A 24610-nucleotide genomic window follows, 5' to 3' on the forward strand; every position below is an offset into this window, starting at 1 on the left:
CCTTTCGGCTATTGTGAATAACACTGCTGTGAAATGGGCGTACAAATATTTCTTCAAGACCCTGTCTTCAGTTCTTTTGGCTATATATCCAAAAGTGGTATTGCTGGATCAAATGACAATTCTATGTTTAGTTTTTTGATGAAAAACTGTTTTCCATAGTGACTACCCCATTTTACATTCCCACCAGCAGTGCACAAGAGTTCACACTTCTCCACATCCTCACCAACACTTGTTATTTTCTGTTTCCCCAGCTCTTTTTAACTCACTGTAGCTCCCAATCTCTCTCTGCTTATGCCAGGGAACGGGTGCTCTGATGTTTTGCATCACATAAAATAAAATCCACATGACTTCACACTTTCTAGCCCGGAGCTTCTTGGAGGTTACTTCGACCTGACTGTGGGTGGGTCAGGGAACCTGTCCTGATGGCCACCAACCCTGGGCCTCAACTCTGCAAAGGTCTAGCTGTGAGCTGAGGGCTATTAAGAGGTCTTCAACTCTACAGATGATTGGCTAAAAAGACTCTCTGCTCATTGGCGGAAGGTGGATTTTTCACAGAGATATTCATAAGCTTACTCTGGAAAAGACAGTCCCAAAGAACCCCAAACACATAAAAAGGCCACTTCTGTAAGAATCAGGATTTTAGGGTTAAAGGAACTTCAGAAGATAGTCTGTTCCTGTCCTGCCTCCAAAGCTGCATGACAGAAGGGCATCCGCCCTCTTCTTAGAAATCTCAAGGGAAAGAAAAGAACTTTCTGTGTATTTCTTGAATTATAATGCTATGTTGTGCTAAGTGAAATAAGTCAGACAGAGAAAGACAAATACCGCATGATTTCACTTATATATGGAATCTAAAAAAACAAACAAACAAATCAAAACAAAACAAAATAACAAAGCTCATAGGTACAGAGAACAGATTGGTGGGTGTAGGGTGGGGGTGGGGGTGGGGGTAAAATGGGTGAAGGGGGTCAAAAGGTACAAATTTCCAGTTATAAATAAGTCATGGGGGTGTAATGTACAGCATGGTGGCTATAGTTAATAATACTGTATTCCACATTTGAAAGTTGCTAAGACAGTAAATCTTAACAGTTCTCATCACAAGAAAAAAAGATTTGTAATTATGTATGTTGACAGATGGGAACTAGCCTTCTGTGATGATCATTTCTCAGTGCACACAAACATCAAATCATTATGTTCTACACCTGAAACTCACATAACATTGCATGTCAGTTATACCTCAATTAAAAAAAAGAAAGATAAGTAAAAAAAGTTACATTGCTATGGTTTGAATGTTGTGCTCCTCCAAAATTCATATATTGGATCCTAACCCCCAAAGTGATGGTATTTGGCGATGGGCCCTTTGGGAGGTGATGAATGGGATTGCTGTCCTCATAAAGGAGACCTCACAGAACTTCTTAGGCCCTTCTGCCGTGTGAGGCCACAGCGACAAGGCTGTCTATGAGGAAGCAGGTCTTCACCAGCCACCGAGTCTGCAGGCACTGCGATCTTGGACTTCCCACCTCCAGAGCTGTGAGATATAAACGTCTGTTGTTAAGTCCACCCAGTGCACGGTACTTGGTTATAGCTGCCCAAAGGCACTGAGACATATAGCACTAAAAAAAAGCGGGGGAGAGGGGAGGCTAGGGAAGGTAAGCCACATTGGTTGAACAGCTACTCTGTGCAGTCACCATGCTCTGTGTTTTATATGTCTTATATTACAGAACTCTCACAATCCTGAGGGCTAAATAATATTATTGAAACCACTTCACAGGAAGCTAAGGCTTACGGTGGCTTAGCCGTTTGCCCATTAATGATGATGGTGCAAACCCAGACATGTCAGCCTCCAAAACCCATGCTTCGTCTAAACAGCCAGCTGCTGCCGCCCAGTGCCATCAGTGCTGTTTCCTGGCCTCTTGGCTGTGGTGAAGCAGAGGGGAGGGGTGGTGGGCGCTGATGCTTCAGACCCTGGGCCTCTGCTGCGCAGGCTCAGGGCTGGACTTTCACTTTCCCGCAGAGGTGAGCAGCTTCTGGAGGTCTGACCACCACTCAGCAGAGACTTACTTGAAAACAGGGGAGTGTTTATCCGTTTATTATGACCAGACGGTGGCAGAATGCCTGGCACCCTATCAGCCACCATCTACTGGCTCAGGAAGCCAAATCAAGGTCAGAGCCAGCTTGATATGCACAAATTCCATGCAAAGGGAATTTAGGATTTTTTAATGCATTTTTCATTGTCGTAAAACACACATAACGTAAGATGTACCATCTTAACCATTTTTAAGTACACATTCAGTGGCACTAAGTACATTCACATTGTTGTGCAACCATCACCACCATCCATCTCCAGAACTTTTTCATCTTCCCACACTGAAACTCCGTCCCTATTAAACAACAAACTCTCCATTCCGTCTTCCCCCTCACCGTCCTCTAGCAACCACCATTCTGCTTTCGGTCTCCATGAATTTGACTCGTCTAGGAACCTCACGTAAGTGGAATCATAGAGCACTTGTCCTTTGTGGTTGGCTTATTCCATTTAGCATAATGTCTTCAAGGTTGAATTTAGGGATTCTAAGAATCCTCTGCCCAAATTGCTGTGGCCTGGAGAGTCACTCATCTCTGCTGAGGGATCTGATGCCAACTGGCCTGCACCAGCTAAGCACCAACAAACCCACACTGGCCTCTGTCCCCATGGACCACCCTCCAATAAAGCCATGGCATGGGAAGAGCCCTCTTCTTCATTTCTACACACTCCTAGACCTTGCTAAAGTCCCCAAAATGTCAGGATTACTTTTCACTAACTTGTTTTGGGGGACGCTTTCCAGTGAGAGCTGCCCAGGCCCCTTAATCTCATTGGGATTAAACATCCCCAAGCACGCCCCCGGGGTGGTTCCCTCGGGGAAGTCACCCTGAATCACCAACTGCCTCCTGGGTCTGGGGGCCCTGAGGAGCTTCTGCCATAAAGCTGGGCACTTGCTGGTCTGATTCCAGTCTTCTGCTCACTTACTCCATCCACCCAACTACAGCCTCTCCTGTTACTTCTCCAGAATGAAGATGATCTACAGGTCCCTCCCCACCCTGCTTCTCTCCAGCTGCTCCACCGTCTCGCTCCCTGCCTGTGCCCCCATGCACCAACCTGCCATTTGTCCCCTCAATGCTCTAAGAGGAGACCCTCTGTCAGTCACTCCTTGAGGCTCGAGGCCACCTGGCCATCCCAACCACCTCCTGGCTGCCCCAGACTGCCCAGAGCAGCTCCACCCTGGCCTCCTGAGAACACGCATGGCCACGGATTGCATCAGGCACACCTTTAGACTGCAAGTGCCACATGGGCAAGGACTCTGCTATTTGTCTTGGCTACACCTTTTTCATTAATTCCCTGCTGCCCTCATTTACGGCCCCATAAAACTACAGGATTAGAAAGAAAGAAATAACCAATTGGCCGTTGGTGATCCCTTTTCAGGGGAGAGGTTGGGTCCTACTTTCCAAGTTCAGGAGTGAAAATATCACCTTTCACCTAAATAAGGAGAGGAACCCAAGAGGTCTTGTAAAGAAGCTTGACAGGCTCCCCTCAGAGCCCTGTATCGTCTGCTTCCAGAAGGACTCCCTCCCCAGTTGAAGTCGTCTTCAGGACTCCTCTACAGCTCCCCCCTCATCCTGTCTCCCACCCCATCTCCCGCCGTCTGACTCCCGGCTGCCTTGTTACTTGTAACCATCCCGAGCCGTCCCCTAGCCCCACCGTAATCCTTCACCCCATGCCCATCTTCCTTCCCAGAATCCCAGATCAGTGAAGTCCTTCTCCAAAACCCTTTACCTGCTTTCCCAAGAAATCTCCACTATGGGGCCTCTCTCACTGTATTTGCAAATGAAGGAGAATAAAACTAAGGGACCTTCCCCACAAGCAGCCCCCTTACCTCCTTCCAAGCATCACGTGGCAGGATGGACCACTCCCCTGCTGCCACCAGGAGCAGGCCTACTCCAGGAGAGGCAGGGCCAGCCCTGCTCTTCCATTCCCAGAGAGCCTTTCTGACCTTCCTTGCCTGCTGTCAGTTATCCTAGTCTCCTCTAGGATAAAAGACCCAGGGAACAAAACCTTCATCTCCAATCTCTGTGCTGGGTAGAAGCCTCACGTCCTGAACAATCTTCCCAGCTCCACGTTTTAGGAGCCCCCTGCCTTTTCATCTTCCTCTCAGGCCCATTGTTAGAAAGTGAAAGAACCCCGTTTTCACAGACGTTCAGTGCCACTGCGGGAGGCATCTTTTGCTCCCCCTCCTCATCACCCATGTCCACTCTATTCCCCTGACTAAAAAACTTGTCCTTAGACCAGGTCTCTTGCAGAGCATTTCCTCTCTGTTCCAAGATACCTCCATCGCTGGGGACATGGTCCCCTCCCACCTGGGCTGGGACATCAACCTCCCAATGGCTCTCCCCACCCCACCTCACTGCTGCCAGCATAACCTCAGCAAGGCAACACCAGAGTCCTCCATGGCCTCCTTTCTCGAAAACCCCATCTTCTATAGAATAAAGCACTCGAAGCCCTGAGCACGCCGACCCCAGCCTCTCCTTCCAGAATCGCCTCCCATGACCCCAGTCTAACTACCTCGCACTACAGCCACGTGCACCTACTCATCCTTTGTAGAAGGTGTGTGGGCTCTTTCCTTCTTTCAAGGGAATGTAGAATTAACTAAGGGAGAATTTCACTATTAAAGAAGGAAGCTATGATACTGTGTCTGATGGCAGTGGGAATGATCCAGAAGGAAAGAAGGGATGAGTCAAGGAGAGAGAGAAGGACTGTGGAGCCATGTCCTTGAGCATCAGAAGGAATGGGGTCTAGCCTACAAGGAGAGGAAGGTGTGGCCTTACAGAAGAGCAAGGACGGTGCAGCCATGCTTGGGTGGGAAGGAGGGGCAGGCAGGCCCAGAGAGAGGGAGGTGGGTGAGGCAGGGTGGCTTCTGTTTTCCCAATGAGACAAGAAGCTGAGAGAGAGGAAGAGGAGGAGGTGCAGGAGGTCTGGGGAGAGAAAAGGAATGAAATATAGGATGATACCAACTACAAAAATAGACCTCTACATATGTGTAGCTCTGTTTGTTTGTCTATCTAAGTATCTGTCCACATACCAACCCACCTCTCACTCCCCAGGTCTAGAGAGAAAGGCGTCAGAAAGTAAGGCAAGGCCTTATCTGAACAGCAGTTTTACAGCTGGCTCCTGTTCTCTTCTTGGTATATGTTTATATTTTCCAAAATGTATCCAGTGAGCGTGAATTAATTTCATAGTTAAAATAGAATTTTTCATAATAAAAATAAAATGAATTACAGGCTGGTGTCTGAAATAGAACAAAATGGTCCCTTTACAGGACAGGTTCGGAGAGTCTGAAACCAGAGTCGGCCTTGAAGGGAAAAGATAGATTCTGACCCAAATATGAACAGAAGGGTTTGCCTCCTCCATGGGGAAAGAGATTAAGTAGCTACAACCTCTCTCTCCCCACCACCGCCCTCTCTCTCACACACACACTCACCAGGAGACCTGGGGCCAGGGAGAAGACAGGCTATAACGCCCTGCTCATCCCACCGCCTGGGGTCCTGCCTGTGCTCATGGGAATCCCATGTCCCCGGATCTCCAAGACCAGCCCATGTCTCACAGTCTGTCCAGCTGACACCGGAAGGGCCCTGAAATTGTCTGCGAGTGTGGTCTCCACACTTGTATGCTTCTCGGGAAGGCAAGAGGTCACAAAATCTAGAAAATTGTGGCTTTGGGAAGAAAGATGACAGGATATTGTTGAAATAAAGCTGAGTTGGCTGAGCAGAGAGGAAATAAAAACCAAGAATGAATCTCAAATTTTGCCCCTGGTTGCAGAGAGAGGACAGTCCTGGGACTTCAAGGTTGTTGCCATCTGGTCCCTCCGTGTACACTGCCATAAATGTCATGAAGATACATGACAGAAGGCCACTCTCTCCAAGCTGGGCTAACGTTCTGAGCCCTGGTTGCCTTACAGACCAAAAAGAATGGATTAAAACTAAGAAAGGATCACGCTAAAAGCATAGGCAACAAAAGAAAAAAATAGATAAATGGGACTACATGGAACTTAAAACTTGTGTGCATGCAAGGACACAAGCAAAAGTGTAAAAAAACATCCTACAGAATGGGAGAAAGTACTTGCAAATCTTATATCAGATAAGGGGTTAGTATCCAGAATATATCAAGAATTCTTACAATTTAACAAGAGCAACAACAAAACAAATAACCCCATTAAAAATGGGCAAAGGATTTGAGTAGACATTTCTCCAGAGACACACAAAGGGCCAATAAGCACCTGAAAAGATGCTCAATATCTCTAATCATTAGGGAAAGGCAAATCAAAACTAGGAAAGGGAAAATAAATTTAGGCTAAACAGCTCAAGGGAAGATGTGGACAGATCCCTGCAATTCTGCAGCAGTTTTCCCCGGAAGAGGGAGGCACCTGTTTTACTGGGGGAGCTTGAAGCACAAGATCAGATACTCCTCTTAGGGGGGAAGCTGGAGATGATGTGCAAGTTCTCATAGGAGGCTGAACTGGGTGACTTGGAGGCCACCCCCAGGGTTTTCACTCTGACTAATTCCCTTGTTGTGCCTGAAAACCGAGCGCACATAGGAGTGAGAGGAAAGGTAAATTCAAGATAGATACGTGGAAAAGGCTCAAGGGGGATTTGTGTCCACCCAGCTTTCTGCCCACCTCTGGGAGTTTCCAGCCACCTCCAGCACGGGCAAAGCAGGCAGAGCAGGTGCGTGTTGCTGCCCCTGGGCAGAGAGTGCCATGAAGCACACTCAACAAAGACCAGTTCTGGAGCCCAGAGAGGGACGGGGGCTTGTTCAAGGTTTCCAAGCAGTTCAGAGGCAGAGCCTCGCCCAGGTCTGCGACTCCACCGCGCTGCATCTGCGCACCACCCCCAGCCATCGTCAGCCAGACACCAACAATCCCGAGAGGCTGCCATCTTTTTCAAGAAGCAGTGCCAAGATTTTGGCAACTTCTTCATGACTAATTTAAGCAACTCTCTCTCCTTTGATTCTCCTCACCTCTCTGTGTCAGTCGCCATCCTTATTTCTCTATTACCAAAACGCAGATTTCCTGCTCGGCCCCAGCCTCCCTGTCTCTTGTGACTGTGGCAGGCATTCTCTTTACTCTACAAATTTGCTGCCTCCTCCTTAGAATTTGTGTTCTTTCCCACCACAGCCCACGAACCTCACAGAGCAAGTGGGCCAGTGTTTAAGTCTCCAGAACTTAAAGATGTCTCCCATCAAGCAAGACGGTACCTGTTCTTTTCCCCTGAGGTAGTCTAAACACGCATCTTAAGAAAAAGACATTTATTGCCAAGACAATTAGAGATAAGGAAAGATCATCTGTCTGCCCAAATGGCTTGGGCTAGGCCTGAGTTGCAACGTTGTCAGAGTGATTTTAGCACAGACTCTGCTAGACATTAGGCTCTCACAAACTCGAGATAAGGCCCTCGTTTTTATAGGGCCTGGGGGAGTAGGAGGGAGACAGGGAGTTGCATGATAGTTGCCACTGTAGATAAGGAGAATATATATTTTGTTTAACCAAACCTGTCCTTTGGCTAGAAACTCCAATGAAGTAGCATCCATCAAACCCTTTTCTGAGTTACACGAATACCTGATTCCCCGATAAGGAAAAGTGTAAGTCAACACTGCTCTGTTGTAATTGGGTGTTACCTGCCCAGATACCGGACTTTTTATCTCCAGATCCTTTTGCAGGCTCCCTTCAGCTTTATCTGCCTTATAGGTGTGACCAAATTGTCGTGTGTGTGTGTGTGTGTGTGTGTGTGTGTGTGTGTGTGTGTGTGTGTGTCTGTGTCTGTGTCTGTGTATGTGTTGGTTTCCAGGATTTATTCATGAATATGTCTCAAAGAAATGCCACAGAGAAACAGTGACTTGGAATCCAAAGGAGATAAAAAGGGAGGTGGCAGGAAAATGATGGATCTACTTAATAATCATACCTAAGCCGCCTCAAGTTGTCTACTCCGTGGAGACCTCGTCTGCTATCCATCACCCAGAACATGGCGAAGCCCAAACCCAGGGCTGCCCTGATAAGAGGCCAATGCTGTGGTAAATCATCCCACACCTCTGGACTCAGTTTCTCCATCTCTGAAAGGGAAAATTATATCTAGCACCACGTATCCATCATGAGGATAAATGAGCTGCATTACGCCAAGTGATCTTAAAACAGGAAGGCTGAGGGATTATATAAAGATTTACAAAGAATTATGTCCAAATGATCATTATTTATGATGTGCTTCACAGAGGTAATAGATGATATGTGGAGGGGACCCCAGAGAGAACCTACTTTCAGTGCCTCATTTTCCAGATGAAAAAAAAAAAAAATGAGGAACCCCTCCACCTTCCTCAGCTGGTCAGGTCAGTACCCAGGGAAGTCAAGTTCATGCTGCAAGTTGCTGGTAACTCTGAGTCCACCCTTCTAGCCCTAACAAGTGTTACCAAGAATTTTCAGCATTGCAGAGAAGTGGCTATGATAAAATGTGAAGCCACATAGCAGAATACAAAATAGTACACATCCTATGACTACGTGCATTCTGCGTTCCCTATGTGTGCCTGGGAAAAGCAGTATTTCAAAATGAATGGGGGCTGGCCCAGAGGCGTAGTAGTTAAGTTCACACACTTTGCTTTGGCGGCCCCAGGTTCATGGGTTCGGATCCCAGGCATGGACCTACACACCACTCATCAAGCCATGCTGTGGTGGCATCCCACATACAAAATAGAGGAAGATTGGCACAGACGTTAGCTCACGGACAATCTTCCTCAAGCAAAAAGAGGAAGATTGGCAACAGATATTAGCTCGGGGCCAATCCTCCTCACCAGAAAAAAAAATGAAAATGAAAATAGTTGTGTTTGGGAGTGAGTTTTAGTTTAAAATTTGGTCTGTGATGTTACTGCTTTGTTACTGGTCTATTAACGAATTATTACATACATTCTCTTTGTAAAAGTTTTTTTTTTTTGCCAAGCCATACAGAGCTGTATAAAAGGTAAAAAGTAAAAGTGCCTCCCCACTTCCTCCTGAATCTCCTAATCTCATTCTCCCAGAGAAACTAACTAAATTTGCAGCATCTTTCCAGACCTTTCTTAGATATAGATATGAATCTAAATGTTTGTGTTTATGCTTTTTTAATTAGTAGGGGGAGCCCTCAGGTATCACTATTCAACACTCAGGAACAAGTCATTCTGTGACAACAAGCCATTGAAGCTGGGAGGATGCACTCTCCACCAAGTGACCAGGAAAATGTGAGTTGTGGAGCAGGGTGAGAACAGAGTTCATTCACCTCCCCAAGGGGAGACTTTACTCCCAGAAAAGTACTGACTCATCCTGGCTCCTCGTGGTCCAGCTCCTTCCCCTTCACCCGAGAGCAGCCCAGTGCCTTGGCCTGTGGACTCAGTCACCACCAGCTTAGTCAGAGGCCAGCTTGCTGGAGGGAGGCTCTCAGACGTCAGAGAGCCAGTGATCGCAAATGACTGGAGAAAAACAAATCATAAAACAAGCATTATGGGGATGGTAGGTGGAGCAGGCAGGCGTTATGTCCAACATATTATGTTATGTGTATGGATAATATTCCTGAGAAGTTCACCATCCTTCATGACCCACTTCAAACACAATCTTCGTATAATGCTCATTTATTCCTAACTCTGTGTTCTCATAATGTACTAATCCAAATTCTGGGACAGGGTACTTTCATGATGTGGTGCCCCGAGCACCAGCCCCCGAGTATAAGGATCCCCCCATTTACACACCATCCCCATCAACACACACCCCCATTCGCTGAACCCAAAACACTTGCAACAGGCTCTCCATCACTCGAGTTGCCAGATTTCAGCAAGTAAAAACACAGGATACCCAGTTAAATTTGAATTAAACAACAAATCATATTTTTAGTCCAAGTATAGCCCAACTATTGTATGGGATGTTTATCTGAAGTTCAAATTTAACCGGGTATCCTGAGTTTTATCTGGCAATGCTATCCTCTCCACTGGCCAGATTATTTGATAATTCTGTCTGATAATTTTATTTGTTCAAAAAGCATAGTCTAAAGAATGGGTGGCACCAACTCAGACAGGGAAGCTTCCTTAGGCATATTTGCTACAAATGACAAATAATCTGTTTTTTCTTTCTCCCCAAAGCCCCTCAGTACGCAGTGTATATTCTAGCTGTAGGTCCTTCCACTTGTGCTATGGGGGACGCCACCTCAGCATGGCCTGATGAGTGGTGCTAGGTCCCTTCCCAGGATCCAAACCAGCGAAACCCTGGGCTGCCGAAGCAGAGCACATGAACTTGACCAGCTGGCCACAGGGCCGGCCCCTAAATAATCTTTTTTGAGACTTCCAAAATTTGTCCTAATCTTGACACTACCCAATTTCTCCCAAAGAATCCAACAAACCCTTGTCAAAGTGTACAGGCTCCAAACAATTCCTTCACACCTTCAGTCAGAAAGGGGCAGTGGTGCTTCATTTAGTCTTTGAAATCAATCACATGGGTGTCTTAGATATCTCTGCTTAGGTATCTCCACCGCACATTGTTTAACTGTGGGTCACACTAATCATCATCATCTCAACTAACATTTATATAGTCTGTAGTTTATAAAATACTTTCTAATTCTGTTGTGCAATGAATATAATCCTCATGAAAATCCTGGAAGTTAAGCATTTATTATCATCCCCATTTTTAAATGGGAAAACTTTATTTTATTTATATTTACGGAGACATTTTCCCTACAAGGAGGGATTCAGAGGAACTAGGTGTCTTTTTCAACAGCAGCACAGCAGGTGAGCGAGGAAACCAGGTCTTAAACAGGGTCTTCTGATTCTGCATCCTGTGCTTTTTCATCTCCACACACCCCTGATTTAAAAATAAAAAAATAAGTTAGTAATACATAATCTTTGCCGAAAAATTGGAAAGCATGGATTAGGAAAAAGAAAACAATGTAAATCACCAGGTGTATCATGACCAAAAACAACCACTGTTAAAATATTGGAATTAACTGTGTCTCCTTCCAGACATTTCCCAACACAAATAGATAACATAGATATATGCATAAATAACTGTTCTTTCTGCACATTCTATAGTCACCACACTTTAGCTGAAGAGAGCTTTCCAAAATAGCTATCTGATCATGTAATTCTCTTGATTAAAACTCTTCAAAGATATCCCATTTTTCTGAAGATAAAACCCAAAATCCTTACCGTGACTGATACAGCCACGAACTAGCCCGTGTTTATCTCTCCAGGTTCATCTTGATCCAATCTTCTCCCACTTTACTCTGCTCTCCAGCCACATTGACCATCTTTCATCTTTGTTACTCCAATTAACAAAAATGGTATCTCATTTATGTTTTAATTTGCATTTACATGGATTATTAGTGAAGTTTAACTTTTTTCAGGTTAATTGGCAATTTTTATTTCCTTTTTGTGGGAAATGTCTTTTCATATCCTTCATCTAATTTTCTACTGGAGCTTTGTCTTATTCTTATTGATTTGTAAGAACTTTCTATATATTAAAAATGTTGACTCTTGTCTGACATGTAAGTTGCAAATAACTTCTTCCAATGTCTCATAGTAATTTTTGCCATACAGAGTTTTAAATTTTTATCTAGTTAAATCTGTAAATGTTTTCCTTATAGTTTTTACCTTCAGTATCACGCATAGAATGGTCTTTCCTACCCCGGAATTACATAAATGTTCAGTATATTTTTTCTACAAATGTTATGGTTTCTTTTTTTTTTTTGCTGGGAAATATTCACCTGAGCTAACATGTGTTTCCAATCTTCCTCTTTTTTTCCCTCCCAAAACCCCAGTGCACAATTGTGTATTCTAGTTGTAAGTCCTTCTAGTTCTTCTATGTGAGCTGCTGCCACAGCATGGCTACTGACAGATGGATGGTGTGGTTCCATGCCCGGGAACCAAACCCAGGCCAATGGAGCAGAACACACTGAACTTTAACCATGAGGCCATCAGGGCTGGCTTTTTTTCAATCTTTTTTTTTTAATTATATATTTGATCCAACTAAAATTTATTTATTTACACAGTATGAGATAACATTTCTCATTATACTTTGTTTGCAAATGGTTAGCCAGTTGTCCAAACACTATTTATTGAGTAATCTGTTTTTTCTGAAATGCCACATTTATAATGTAGTAAATTCCTATGTGTATTTCTGGACTACGTATTCCTGTTCCATTAATCCGTCTACATATTATTTCTTCAATGCCACATTGCTTTGATTATAGCTTCATAATATATTTTAATATTTGGTGGTCAAGTTCTCTATGATTACTCTTCTTTCATTGTTTCAAACAAATTTTAAGGTAAATTTGTGAAATACTAAAAAATATCAATGTATGTTTCAATATTGAAGCTTCCCATCTAAGACAACACTATGTTTCTCCTTTTATTCTACCATTTTTTTCTCCCTCAATAGAGTCTAAATTTTTGATGAGGCCTCCACTCTGCATTGTCACTGAAGACCACATAGGAAGCCAGGACTCACAACTTCACCCAGTAGTAATGAGGCAACAATACTGTCTGCTGGGATGGTGTCAGAGGAAGCCCAACGGAGTCAGGACTTTCACCACCACACATTGATAACAAAGCCACCCTTCTTCTTGTGGTGTAAGTGGAGGCCACATGGAAAGTTGTAACAAGACACCTCTGATGATCCAGACAGGACAGCATTAGTAGAGGAGTAGTGGGAAGGCTGAACTCCCAGTAGTGTCAGAAATCTACTATAACAAAAGATTTAAGTAAAATCCAATCTTTTAATATAGTGTGGAAAATGTCAAGATTTCAACTGAAAATCACTCATTATACTGAGAACCAGGAAAAACTCAACTTGATAAGGAAAGACAATCAACAAGATGACACAGATGTTAGAATTATCTGACAAAGATTGTATAGCAGCCATAAAAGAAAAGCTTCAACAAGCAATTACAAACACACTTGAAACAAATGAAAAAGCAGAAACTCTTAGCAAGGAAAGAGAAGAGAAGATAAAGAAGAACCAACAGGAAATTTTTGGACTATAAAATACAGTAACAAAAATTTAAAATTCTGTAGATGGGCTCAATAGCAGAATGGAGAGCACTGAGATAAGACTCAGTGAACTTGAAAAGAGCGGAGAAGAGGGCAAGGCTGAAAAAGTATTCAACAACAACCACAAAAAGATTGAAAATTTCCAAATTTGGCAAAAGACATAAACTTAGAGATTCGAAAAGCTGAGTGAACCTCAAACAGGATAAATCTAAAGAAATTCATGACAAAATTCATCATAGTCAAACTATGGAAAAACAAAGACAGAGGAAAAAAAATCTTGACAGTAGTGAGAGAAAAACAACAGCTCACCTATGGGGAAGAAACAATTGGAATGACAGTAGATTTCTCAGGAGAAACCATGGAGGCCAAAAAAATGTGGCATAACAGTTTCTAAGTGATAAAGGAAAAAAATTGTCTCCTGGGAATTCTATATCCAGCAAAAATATCTGTGAGGAATGAGGGTAAATCAATGCAATCTCAGATGAAGGAAAACTAAGAGAATTTGTTGCCAAAGACCTATTTTAAAATAATGGCTAAAAAATGTTCTCTAAACAGAAAAGAAGTGGTAAAAGAAGGAATTTTAGAACATCAGGATGGAAGAAAGAACAACATAAATAGGAAAATATGGGTAAATACAATAGATCTTCCTTCTCTTCTGGAGTTTTTAAAATTATACTTGGCAGTTGAAGCAACAATTATAACACTGATGTGGTTCTCAATGTATATAGACATGACATTGTACGTTACTTAATGTATGTAAGATACAATGTGGAAAGAGTAAAGGAACATAAAGGGAAGTAAGTTTTCTATATTTCACTCAAACTAGTAAAATGTTGGTACCAGTAGACAGTGATGATTTATGTACATATAATGTAATATCTATGCATCCACTAAAAAAGCTGTACAAAGAGATACATTCAAAAACACCATAGGAACACCATCAACCAAGAGGATATAATCAACAGCTGTACAACACTCTACCCAACAACAGCAAAATACACATTTTTTTCAAATGTCCATGGAACCAATATAGACTATATCCTGGGTCATAAGACAAACGTCAACAAATTTAAACGAATTGACAACATCCAGAGTGTGTTCTCCCACCACAATGAAATCAAACAAGAAATAATAGAAGAAGAATAAATGGAAAAATCTCTACATGCTTGGAAACTAAACAACGCACTTCTAAATAATCCACAGTTCAAAGAGGAAGACTCAAGGAAAATCAAAAAAACATTGAACTGAATGAAAATGAAAAGTACAACGTTAAAAAAATTTGAGGGACATACTAAATAAGTGCTGAGAAGGAAATTTATGACACTAAATGCTTATATTAGAAAAGAGGAAAAGTCTCAAACCAAAAATCTAAGCTCCCACCTCAAGAAGGTAGAAAAATAAGAGCAAAATAAAACCAAATCAAGTAGAAAGAAGGAAACAATAAAAGCAAGAGTAAATATCAATGAAATCAAAAATAGAAAAATAATAGAAAAAAACAATGAAACGAAAAGCTGGTTCTTTGAAAAGATCAGTAAAATTGACAAAACTCTAGCAAAACTAAAAATTTAAAAGAGAGAGAAAATACAAATTACCGAGATCAGAAATGAAACAAAGGTATCGTTGCAGACCCTGCAGACAGCAAAGAATCACAAGGGAACACTATGATCAATTCTACACACGCGAGTTTGACAACGTAAATGAAATGGACCAGTTCCTCAAAAAGTGCAAACTACCGCAACTTACTTAATATGACATAGGCCACTTGAATTGGCTATAACTCTTTAAAAAATTGAATTTGTAATTCAAATTTCCAAAAAAGAAATATCCAGGTCCAGATGATTTTATTGAAGAATTCTACCAAATGTTACGAATATGAAGAAATAGGACCAATTCTACACAATCTCTTCCAGAAAATAGAAATGAAGGGAATATTTCCCAATGCATTTTATGAGCCTAGTATTACTCTGATACCAAAACAAGACTGAGAAATACACCAAATAACACTACAGGCTAATATCTCTCATTTATATAGATGCAAAATCCTTAACAAAATATTAGCAAATAGAAAACAGCAATATAAAAAAAGAACTATACACCATGACTTGTGAGATTTTTTTCCAGGGATGCAAATATAGTTCAATATTTGAAAATCAATCAATGTACACTAATAGGCTAAAGAAAGGAAGAATAAAAGCACACCCATTTGCAGATGACATGATCATCTACATAGAAAACCCCTAGGAATCTACCAAAAAAACTTCTAGAACCTGGCATTCAGCAAGGTTACAGGATACAAGATCAACAGTCAGCTACAGTTTTGTATACTAGCCATGAACATGCGGAAACTGAAATTAAAAGTACAATACTACTTACACTTGAGCAAGAAAATTAAATATTTAAGAGTAAGTCTAACAAAACATGTATACTACTGTACACTAAAAATTACAAAACACTGGTGAAAGAAATCAAAGAAGATTTAAATAAATGGAGAGACATATCATGTCCTTGGATTGGGAGACTCAACAGAGTAAAGATGTCAATTCTCCCAAAATTCATATATAGATTTAATGCAATTCCTGTGAAAATCTCAGTAAGACTTTTTGTAGCTGCAGATAAGATTATTTTAAACTTTATGTAGAAAGGTAAAATAAGTAGAATAGCTAAAATAATTCTGAAAAAGCAGAGTAAAGTGGGAGGAATCACTCTACCTGATTTCGAGATTTAACATATAGCTATAATAACCAAGACTGTGTAGTATGGGACTAGCAGAGAAATAGACGCAAAAATCAATGGACTAGAATGGAGAACCCAGAAATGGACTCACACGAGTACAGCCAGCTGATTTTTGACAAAGGTGCAAAAGCAATTCGATGGAGAAAGTACAGTCTTTTCAACAAATGGTGCTGGAGAAAATGGATATCTATATTTAAAACAAATAAATAAACTTTGAACCAAACTCATACTTTATACAAAACTAACTCAAAATGGCTCACAGATTTAAATGTAAAATGTATAGGTATAAAACTTTTAGGAGAAAACACAAGAGAAAATCTTGAGAATCCAGGGCCTGGTGAAGCTTTTTTAGACATGACACTGAAAGTATGATCCATAATGTTTGGTGAAGGATAAAAACTAGACTGTTGGTGGTGAGCACGATGCAGTCTCTACAGAAACTGATCCATAACAATGTACACTTGAAATTACAATTGTTACAATGCTATAAACCAATATGACCTCAATAAAATTTTAAAAATATGATCCTTAAAAGAAAAACCAATAAATTGGACTTCATAAAAATTAAAAATTTCTCTCTGTGAAAGACTTTCTTAAGAAGATTAAAAGATAAGTTAGAGACAAAAAAACCTGCAAACTACATATCTGACAGAAGATTCATGTCTAGAATATATAAAGAACTCTCAAAGCTCAACAGTGAGAAAAACAACTCATTTAGAAAATGGGCAAAAGACATGAAGAGACATTTCACCGAAGAGGAAATACAAATGGCAAATAAGCATACGAAAAGATTTTCAACATCACTAGCTGTCCTGGAAATGCAAATTAAGAGGATGATAAACATCACTGCACACCTATCAGAATAGCTAAAATAAAAAATAATGACAATACCAAATGCAGGCAAAGATGCAGAAAAACTAGATCTCTCACACATTGCTGATGGAATGTAAAATGGTACCACCATGCTGGAAGATGGTTAGGCAGTTTCTCGCAAAACTAAACATATACTTACCATATGACCCAGTAATCACACTCCTGAGCATTTGTCCCAGAGACATGAAAACGTATGTCCACACAAAAACCTGTACACAATTAGTTTTAGCAATTTCATTTGTAATAGCCAAGAAATGGAAACAACAAAAATGTCCCTCAATAGCTTAATGGTTAAATATACAGTGGTGCCTCCGTACCATGGGATTCTACTCAGCAATGAAAAGAAATGGTCTAAAGATGCATGCAACAACTTGGATGGATCTCAAGGAAGTTATCCTGATTTTTAAAAAGCCAATCTCACAAGGTCACGTACAGTATGATTCTGTTTATGTAACAGTCTCAAAATAACTAAATTACAAAAATGGAGGAAATTGGTGGTTACCAGGGATTAGGGATGTTGGGAGGGAGAGAGATGGGTGTGACTCTAAAGGACAAAGGGGGTCTTTGTGGTGAAGGAATAGTTCCGTATTTTGACTGCAGTGGTGGTTACATGAATCTATATACGATAAAATGATATAGAACTATATACACACACTGCATCATGCCAATTTCCTGGTTTTGATACTGTACTATAATTATGTAAGGTGTGATCATTGAGAGAATCTGGGTAAAGAGTCCATGGAATCTCTGTGCTGTCTTTGCATCTTCCTGTGTATATGTATATATATTTGCACATATATGCAAATCCGTGGTAAATTAGCAGCCAAGGGACTTTCCTATGAGTAAAGCCTGTAAAGGGAGATAATTCGGCTGTTGTCAGTCTTTTCCTCACATTTTAATGACATATGGATGATGGTCAGGGATGAGAACAGTAATTGCACCTTCTTCCTTTTAAAACACGTGATATCAAAGGAAGGCTTGATTATTTAGAATTTGATATAAATTGTCAAACTGTAAGAAGAGAGGAGAATCAGTTTATTCAAGTCCACAGTCTCCTCATTTATAGGGGCCAATCAGTGTGTGCAGCCCTGTGTTACTACTCTTTCATTGGAAGTGTCTAAAATAATTCAGATTGGCTGAATAAAGGCTTAATTGACCTTAGAGGGTCAAAATATGTCATCAGGGTCCTCATTACCCAGCAGGCTCTCTCCCACGTGTGAAGCCTGAAGACGCACATCCTACAGACTTTGGAACCCCAATAGACAGAGGGCTTTTTCATCATTAGCCCCAGCTGGAAAGTCTCAGGAAAATTCCGAGTGCATCTTCAAATTGGACAACTTGGGACCCTCGTTCCAATAAGCCATGAGGAACAGATGTACCAAAGGAAAGAGATTCCTCCACTTGAAGAAGGTAGGAGAGAGGCCAAGTGCTGGGACCAGCCCTCCAAAAAAGTCCTCTCCACTCTTAAAAGGGAAATTGCCACATGATCCCTGACCCTGCAAACCTTGTGTTCCAAAAGAAGAAACAAGACAGACCCAAACGCACAATTTATATACAAATATCAAGAGATAGGAGATGCAAATATGCACACATTGAACCTCTAGTTTATGAAAAGACATTGATCTCAACAGGACGTTAGCAAAGTGTGAAGAATGAAATCCTGAACTGGTCCCTGAAGTGACTGGAGGGCCAGGAATCTAGCGTGGGGAGACTCCCAGAAGCACTTTCAAAGAGGGAGAGTATTTTGCCTCTTGGACACACAAGGTTAACAGGAGGGTCAAAAGGGAGCACAGCTTTGAACACGTGGTAAACTCTACACAACTGGCTGTTGGCATTATTTAGCAGAGAGCATGAGGAGCATATCCGGAACCTGAGAAGAGGCACAACGAGCGTTCCAAGCCAGCTGGCACAGCGAGACGAATGTCAGGGTTGAAGCTAAAAGACCTGAGTTCAGAGCCCTTCTGTGAAATTAGATAAAAGGATATGAGAAAATGCACACCAATGCTCAATGTAGTCCTGGTCCCCAATGATAACTCGAACAACAGTCGCCGTTCAGAGGGACAGTCCTGATTCACCAGGTCAATGCGCAGAACAAGAGGAGCAAGTGTGACCAAGTTGGAGGTGCAGACCCAGAAGATCAAGCTAGAACCGAGTTAGACTAACAAGACCCCAAGGACAACATCTATGGAATCAAATCACATTGCAGCCCAAGTGACGGAAATATTCTGGATTTAGATAGTGCTGATGGTTGCACAGGCTTGTGAATATACTAAAAACCACTGAACTGTACATTTTAAAAGAGTGAATTATATTCCAATGTTTTTAAAAAATTGAAGCCTGACAGGCTGGAGGAGAGAGAAAGGTCAGAACAAGGCTGAAACGCAGAGTTAAGTCAGAATCTGGCCCAGCAGGCCACTTGTTTTCAAATTGTCCTCACCTCTGCCCAAGCCACAAGGACTTCAGGTAATTCTAGAATCAACGAGCTCTTCTGGAGACTCAGGCCCAAAGAAAGTGCTCACCCTCACCAGGAGTTAGTCACCTTAGGGCTTCCTGGTCCCAAGGGCATGCTCTTACAAGCAGTAATGTCACCAGAATGGGAGGAGCTGCCTGCCAAGAATGGCACAGCCATGAGCTCCTGGGTCTGGAGGGGTTTGTGGACCTCTGGCCAACATATCCGACAGCTGCCCACAGATTTCCTGCCCTGGACAGGGGTGACATAGGTAGGATCACTGGACTGAACACCAGGCTGCTATTCGGCCCACGGCTAATAGTATTAATAATAGCTTTACTTATTTCTTTTAGTAACAAGCATCACACTTAGTGATTCCCGTCTCATTTAAGCTTCACGGTAACCCTATAAGATAAGAACTATTATAATGCCCATTTTACAGATTTGAAAATTGACACTTAAAGATGTTAATTAATTTGCCTACACAAGAGGAAGAAATGCAATTTCTGAGGATAGACTCTTAATCACATGTTAACGTCAAACATCCCAGAAAAAGGATAGTCTTCAGATAGAAAGTCAGAGTTTAAGAATTATCTGGTGAGGGAGGGGCAGGTGGTGAGAAAGAGTGTCACTTTCTACTTTCTACAGTACTTCGAATTTTAGCGGTGAATATGTAACACTTCGATAATAAAAACCAATAAAAAGTGTGCGTGTGTGTGTGTACATCTGCTTAAAGAACAGGGAGCGCAGACCTAAAACAGGTGGTCCTACAAAGTCTCTCTCTGGCCCTCTCCCTGGCGTGGATTTTGAGTGAATTTTAGAGAGTTCCGGCTGATTTTATCAGTGCTTACATCGTCCTCATGATCTCGGGGGCATACCCTCCGAGTAAATGGAAGAAGCGTGGAGCATATACAACAACCAGCCTTTGCTGACAAGCACACTAAGGTGTAGCTGGCAGGTGGCTTTGCCAACTACACCCAAAGTGCACCTGGATGCCCTGGGCAGTGAGGGGCCGAGGGCTCCCATCCCTCCCAGGAAAGACTGGCACTGGCCTGGGCTGGATCCGCAGAGCCCCAAACTAGGCCTCAGGACAGCAGAGTTTCAGGTTCCCCAAAATATGTAAAAGATCTGGAAAGTTTGAGACCACAGAAGATGAAAACGGGCTTCCCTCTACCTCACAAAAAATTTCATAAATATATGGAGAAATGGAAATATGTGAAGTTTCTTAATGTTCCCATGATTATTTTTAACATTTCAATTTCTGAACACAAAATGTGCTACCTATGACTTGTGTTTCTTCCCTTGACATTGCTGGCCCCAACAGTGATGCTGTGAGACCCCCAGATTCTTGTGGTCACGTGTAGAAGACTGAGGCAAGATGTCCGAGCTGAAATTTGAACACAGGTGCTCTGGTTACCGCACCTTGATGCCAGGAGTTATCGCCTTGATCTTATAATAAAGAAGTGAGTGATCTCTCTACACCAATGTAATTTCCAAGAGAACCTCATCTTCCACCTTCTTCCCTATCAAAAAATCATTCTCGTTTACAACACTTCTAGCAGGCAGGGCAATCTGTTCCTATAGAACCCCAGTTGGGATAAGTGGATGTTGCTGCTTCCAGTTCTTTGTTACTTAGAATGATGGAGACCTCCTGTCCAAATTTTAGATCAAAACTCCATAAGGGGTAGAAAACAGTATGGTGGTTCCTCAAAAAATTAAACATAGACTGGTCTATATGACCCAGCAATTCCACTTCTAGGTATATACCCAAAAGAACTGAAAGCAGGAACTAGAGTAGATATTTGCACACCTATGTTCACAGCAGCATTACTCACAATAACCAAAATGTCCATCCACAGATGAATGGTAAACAAAAGTGGTATACACGTACAATGGAATATTATTCAGCCATAAAAAGGAAGGAGATTCTGACACATGCTACAACATGGATGAACCTTGAGGACATTATGCTAAGTGAAATAAGCCAGTCACAAAAGGACAAATACTATATGATTCCTCTTATATGGGGTACTTAGAATAGTCAAAATCACAGAGGCAGAAAATAGAATGGTGGGTGCCAGGGGCTGAGGGGAGGAAAAATGGGGAGTTGTTGCTTCACGGGGACAGAGTTTCAGTTGGGAAGATGAAAAAAGTGCTAGCAATGGATTGTGGCAATGGCTGCACAGCAATGTGAATGTACTTAGCGCCACTGAACTGTACATTTAAAAATGATTAAGACGGTAAATTTTATGTTTTACCTATTTTACCATAATAGTTTTTTAAAACTCCATAAAGGGAAGCTACATGGGAACAAGCCAGTCCTCTGGCGAAAACAACAGACCCCTCTGGAGAACGAAGGCGTGGCCCGTGCTTCTGCACCGATGTCTTGTACTGTTCAGCTCACTCTTCAGGAATTTTAATGATCTGACACCACGGGGAGTTTTACACTAAAATCTTCCTGTGACATAGTTTCTGCAATTTATTTGGCAGAGGAAGAGTGCAAAGACAGATAACAATAATAGACACCTTATTCATCACTTACAAAAATATTCATAACTAAAAATTCTTGGAAAGGAAAAATACTCATTTTTCCCGAATGTTTTCCCCTTTTTCCCAGGCCTTCATCTCTCTAGTTCCTGTGCCACCATACGTTTGCTCTTTGATTTCTGGTAATCACTCACCTCTTCTGTTTCAGTTTCCTGGTCTATGTTTGGAAATAAGTAATAATTTGTACTTTGTCTCCTCCCCTTGCAGAGACTGTTGTAAGGATTCCGGTAGACTGGGAAGTGGGAGATAGGTTAAAACATCAAAGCATTGTGTTTATTCTTATTATTAAGAACTGCCTTGGGGAGATGCTGACTCCACAGGCAAGACTTACCCTAACAGTGCTAGGCATGAGAAGAGAGAATTCCTCAGCAGGCCTGTCAAGAGTCATCTGCTTCTCCCGGCTCCTCAAATCACGCCACAGCTGCCGCTCCCTGTTTCTTTCTGTGTGCCTGGCACGGCCCCGCAACCCTGGGTCATGTGGGGGGCAGGGAATCGTGGCGGCCAGTAGAGCTGTACATCCATGCCATGTAGAAGGATGGGCTCCCTATCACCGGGAGTATTCAAACAGGGTATGGATAATCACCTGGCAGGGGATTCCTGCTCCGGGCAGGAGATTGGAATTTGAGGTCTCTTCCAATTCTAAGAATCCATTGATTTCTTTATTCCTGGATTAGGAATCAGTTGATCTGGAACCCAACATGGCTCCAACCCTTCCTTGCTGTGTGACTGGACCACAGGCACGTTCCTAACCTCTCTGAGCTCAATTGTCTCCATTATATCTTATTATTATATAATCTGCCTGCTGCTCCTCTGGTGAGAAGCCCAGAAAATGCTACACGAGCAAGTGCTTTGAAAATCAGTTATTTTTTATTGCCATACTAGGAAGAGTAGTACTGCCATTACTATTATTTCTACCCTCAGAGGACGCTTGCACAACCTAAACAAATACCACAGAGCAGGCATTCTCACTCATCAGAAAGGCAGGTCTAGTGCCTGAGACTTGGGGCAAAGACGCCGTGAAGTCAGCGTTTCTCCCCATGAGCAATGACTCCTTAGGTTTGTTTCCTGTCAACCTCAGGCCCTTCTGAGTGACCTTTCAGATGGATCTCTGGAAGCTTGTGAATGTTGATTTTTTTTAAAAATGTCCAACAGGGCTGCATTCCCTAGCAGGGCTTCCTTCCACTTGTACACATACCAAAAAAAAGGGCTTGCTGAATTAATGAACCACTTCTCTTATCTATTTTTCCTGTTATCTAATTCCGAGGGGAAAGCTGGGAGCTCTGAGGGAGCTGGGAGATGCAGCTCACAAGCCTCCCTCCCACCCGCTGAGAACAGCCTGGAATCCCCGGGACTGAGGAACTAAGACTGTCCCTGAGAGTTTGCCTCGCGCCGGTGTGAGGAGCCACTGGGACATCGCTCCCACCGTGGGTGAGTCCCCTCCTGGCCCTCCTGGTGACCCCTCTGTGAGGGCAGAGAGGGAGATGCACTGAGGGAGCCCAGGAGGAAGGCCGGGAGGTCCAGGAGCCGCAGGGCTGGAGGCATAGAAGGTCGGTGGGGATCGCGCTGAATATCAGACTGCGGGAGAAGGGAGGTGGGGAGAGAGGGGAGGGAAAGCACTAGCCAGTGTGTGACGGAGGATATGCAAGAGGCTCTCAGACCTTTGGGAACAGGAAGAAAGGATGAAATTCTTCCCAGGCCAAGCCACACAGGCAAGCCTTCCTTTCCCACTTCCTCTCTCTGGTTCATTTTCTCTCTGTTTCTCTTTCTCACAATTGGGTGACATTATAGCTTCTGTATTTCCCGGTTCAGCTTCCCACTCCAACAATCAGACATCAACGGGGATGGTCAGCCTCTCAAGAAAAAACAGATAAATACACACCACACAAAAAAACAAACGCATCTGACCAGGTGCCCCTGGGCCTCTTGCCTCTGCTCCCTCCAACACACTCAGATCGCATGGCTTTCCCCCGGTGCCTGCTGCTGGCATTCTGTCTTGAGAACCCCCTTGGAAAGCTTGAGAGACCCCCTTCCTGACCCATGCCAGACCTGCCTGGTATGCTCTCGAGGCAGAAAGGCTCACCGGTGTTTCCTGTTGGGTTCACTGGTGAGTCGGTGAATAGGCCTCAGGGCCGCCAGGAGCTGATACTTTTCTTTGCCTATTCACAGGCCAAGCGTCAGCCAGGCGTGGTGTGGCCTTTAATGGTTCATTTTTTCTGGAGACAGACGTGTGACGGGAAGGGAGGTGGGGGTGGGTCTCGCAGGTGTACCACAGTAACTGCGCTTTCCTTCCCCGAGCCCGCTGCGTGTTTGAAGAGCTTGGTTGTGTGTGCTTTTACACACAGGTCAAGATTACCTCTGCTTCCTATAAATCCAGAGTTTGGGCAAATGAGCTTTGAATCTTATTTGTAACTGAGAAAAGGGCTGAGTCCAGAAGAAAAGGAGAGACAAAGGTGAAGACAGAGGGGCAGCTTTGAGAAGACACGGGTGGAGAAGGAGACCCTGAGCTCAGAGGGAAGCATTGCTTAATGACCGCAGCTGGGAGAGTCTGAACCCAGCGGGGCTGTGTGTGCGTCCTCTGCTTGCTCAAACGTTGAAAACAGACAATGGCACATTTTAACTCTTGTAGCCTCAGGAGGACTAAGTGCGTGCCCTTCTGGAATTGGGTGGGATTTAGTGCAAAGTCTCAGTGTCTGTGCACTTACTACAAATATTAGCTCTGCAAAGCAGAGAATGGAAAATTGTTCCCTCTGGTCAGTTTCCTCTCCGGCAGCCCTGCCGGCTCCCAGCGGGGTGAATTCACAATTGTCTCCAACCTTACAGGATCTGCTTTACCTATCTTTCCCCTGCCCAACTTTGGTTCCCGTACCCCTCCTCATTTTCTCCCAGCGCCGAGGTTCTCACTCCTCTGCATGTTCTCCAAAGTTAAGAGAAAT

At 42.9% G+C, this 24610-nt stretch overlaps 1 long non-coding RNA gene across 1 annotated transcript; it reads right to left on the bottom strand.

The window, feature by feature from the left end:
- Positions 1-10693: 10693 nt before the first annotated feature.
- Positions 10694-23878, bottom strand: LOC138923271 (uncharacterized). Its single transcript, XR_011436669.1, has 2 exons — positions 23758-23878; positions 10694-10886 (listed from the first exon to the last, which is right to left on the bottom strand). It is a non-coding gene; the product is annotated as an uncharacterized lncRNA (long non-coding RNA).
- Positions 23879-24610: the final 732 nt, after the last annotated feature.

This window comes from Equus caballus, chromosome 2 (genome assembly GCF_041296265.1).
Source record: "Equus caballus isolate H_3958 breed thoroughbred chromosome 2, TB-T2T, whole genome shotgun sequence".
Classification (NCBI taxonomy): Eukaryota; Metazoa; Chordata; class Mammalia; order Perissodactyla; family Equidae; genus Equus; species Equus caballus.